At 40.2% G+C, this 3,300-nt stretch overlaps 1 pseudogene; it reads left to right on the top strand.

Moving 5' to 3' along the window:
• Window positions 1–599: 599 nt before the first annotated feature.
• Window positions 600–2,082, top strand: LOC149182046 (uncharacterized; annotated as a pseudogene).
• Window positions 2,083–3,300: the final 1,218 nt, after the last annotated feature.

The following is a 3,300-nucleotide window of genomic DNA, read 5'->3' as shown; positions in this document are numbered from 1 at the left end:
AGCAAGATAACGTTGTGCCTTTCTATTATATCAACAACGCTATGAATGAGTCGAGGCAATTTGCGTTTCAAATACTTGAGTTGTGCAGTTTATGTACGGAGATTGAACGATTATAAATTTCAATTAGCAGCTGTATAAACAATCAATTAGCTAGCTGTCACGAGAGTTAGATGGCTTTTCGTATACTTTCATGTAACTTTACTTTATCATAAAACCAAACAACCACCGGTCATGCAAATACACTCGTTGACACCACGGTTCTACGTTGACACTTGTTGTAAATCTCGCCATATTCACATGCAAATACACTCGTTGACACCACGGTTCTACGTTGACACTTGTTCGTTGACACCACGGTTCTACGTTGACACTTGTTGTAAATCTCGCCATATTCACATGCAAATACACTCGTTGACACCACGGTTCTACGTTGACACTTGTTGTAAATCTCGCCATATTCACATGCAAATACACTCGTTGACACCACGGTTCTACGTTGACACTTGTTGTAAATCTCGCCATATTCACATCTGTCTGTTGAGGTTGAAAGGATAAATTGGAGGCATGTATACGTCAAGAAAAAATAAATGCAAAGCAATTTCAGCTGGTGGGGAATGTCAAATCTATATGAAAGTCGGAGCTCACCATGCAGAGATTAACAGACAATTCATGGAAGCTCACCACGGAAAGACTAACGGACAATTCATGGCTTTAACCATAATTGAGGGAAGAAATTTCGATCTATAAATATGAATCCTTTACATCTTTCTAGCTCGTGTTCTCGTCTGCTCAAGAGCTAATCTAGTTCTGACTGAGCTTAATATCGAAAATAGAATTGATAATGGAGCCCAGCACTAAAGTTCTGTGCCTCCATGTGCTTGTATTGAGTCTGTTTCTCTGCAACATGGAGGCGAGGGAGAGCAGATTCTTTGACAAAGAGACTGCTTACGACAACCCCGCTGATGGATCAAACACTGTCGGGTATGGAGAAGGTTACACCAGGAGCGGTGTAGATAATGCTTTCGGAACAGGTTCCGGTAATGGATATGATTCCCGGGTCAGCTAGAGCTGATGAGTACAACTCTTCCGGGGTCGGAAACGCCGTAGGTGCCCGATACAAAGAGAGCTCCAGTAAGGGTTCTGGCTCTGGGTACCGCAGTGGCTCCATATGGTTCGGGCGCTGGCTCCTATTGGCATGGTCGTTATACCGGCTATGGGCAAGGTGGTTATCGATACGACTCGTGCTACGGTGGACGTTCCGAAACCAATGGTGCCTATCGTTCAGGTTCGCGGCATTCTTAAGTCGATTGCTGATTTCCAAAATATTCCGAATCGTACGGACATGCCGCGGTCAACTCTTTCCATTCGACGGTCAACTCTTTCCATTCTCGAATATTGGGAGAATCAGCAATCAACTTAAGCTCAGGGTCGGGTCGTTCAGCGTTGCGGCATTCTTAAGTCCATTGCGGCATTATTAAGTCCATTGCTGATTTCGTTCAGCGTTGCGGCATTCTTAAGTCCATTGCGGCATTATTAAGTCCATTGCTGATTTCTGAAATATTCCGGAATCGTACGCGGACATTCTTAAGTCCATTGCTGATTTCTGAAATATTCCGGAATCGTACGCGGACATGGCGCGGTTTTTGCCACCGCCCATCTCCTTCCATTCTCGACAAAAACCGCGCCCATCTCCTTCCATTCTCGAATATCGGGAGAATCAGCAATCAAATATTCGAATCAGCAATCAACTTAAGCTCAGAGTGGTTCGGGTTATGGTGGCTAACTTAAGCTCAGGGTGGTTCGGGTTATGGTGGCTATGTTACGGGTTCCGGTAACCGTAATGGCTACGAAGCGGTCTCTGGCATTGGCAACTCAGAATATGTTGCTGACAATGGTCATTATGAGCAAACTCCCTAAACAAATATTCCGGACTTTGGTAACAAGGCCTTGTAAAAGTTCTTTCTTCATGTACCTGCCTATTTGTGTTTCATTTGACGTGTACTGAATCCTGATAGCATAGCAAGGTTTCGGTGTATCTGCTTTCAGAATTTGGTATTTAAATTCCAATGCTATCAACTGTAACCTCGTATGGAAAATCCACTCAATTTAGTTTGTTTTAAATGGATTAGTTTGGAGCCTTTCAAAACATAAATTAGGTTTAAAGTCGAGTTATTTATATAACAAAGCCCCACTGCGGTAGCATGTTCAAATTGCGATCATATGGATTCCAATTCCACTTTATAACGCATTTTATAGTGATTATCAACGGAATCTCCATTATCAGTTTTAATATATAACGTATTTTATAGTGATTATCAACTAAGACACGAATTATAAACGTCGACTGCATATTTATGTTACGATGACCGCAACAGTTACGATTCACTGAATCTCCATTACCAGTTTTAATATTAGAATTCCTTGATTCAGCTGTAATTGATTCACAAAATCTCCAATGCCAGTTTTAATATTTGAATTACTTGATTCAGCTTGTTCTAACCATAGTTACCAAATTCCAATTACTTGATTCAGCGTGTTCTAGTGACAGCTTGCAGAAAGGGATTTATTTAATGTATCAGTTCACATGTTTCCAATAAATAATTTGCTGTTAAGGGAACAAGTCTTCTAGAGCTTTGGGTTAGAACCCTAATAGAGCAGGAGTAATCTACACTAAGAAACAAGCATAGACAGCTTGCAGAAAGGGATTTATTTAATGTATCAGTTCACATGTTTCCAATAAATAATTTGCTGTTAAGGGAATAAGTCTTCTAGAGCTTTTCCAATAAATAATTTGCTGTTAAGGGAATAAGTCTTCTAGAGCTTTGGCAAAGGGAATAAGTAAATAATTTGCTGTTAAGGGAATAAGTCTTCTAGAGCTTTGGCAAAGGGAATAAGTCTTCTAGAGCTTTGGGTTAGAACCCTAATAGAGCAGGAGTAATCTACACTAAGAAACAAGCATTCAACTCAGGCAAAATACTTAAACGAACTAACTATGTGAGAATGTACATACCCAGGGGTCCTTCGTTCGGGTAGTTCTAGTCAGGGTCCAAACCCTCTGCAACTCCTAACGATCTTTGAATCCTGCAAAACAACCAATTGAAAGACGCACAAGAGCATATAGATAAAGCAAGAGCATATAGATAAAGCATTATAGTGAAATCAACTTTATAACATAAAAGTAGATGGTTAGTTATATATTGAAATAGTCATTCAGATATAAATCATTACAATAACATTTAATGCGTAAACAAAGTTGATATCAGGAACAAGGCAGTGTTTCTTTTTATTGCAGAAAACTAT

The sequence above is a fragment of the Pinus tabuliformis genome, chromosome 3_2 (genome assembly GCF_031772625.1).
Source record: "Pinus tabuliformis cultivar Carrire ecotype Pingquan chromosome 3_2, CPIR1, whole genome shotgun sequence".
In the NCBI taxonomy this organism is placed as follows: Eukaryota; Viridiplantae; Streptophyta; class Pinopsida; order Pinales; family Pinaceae; genus Pinus; species Pinus tabuliformis.
This window is presented reverse-complemented; position numbering and strand designations above follow the sequence as displayed.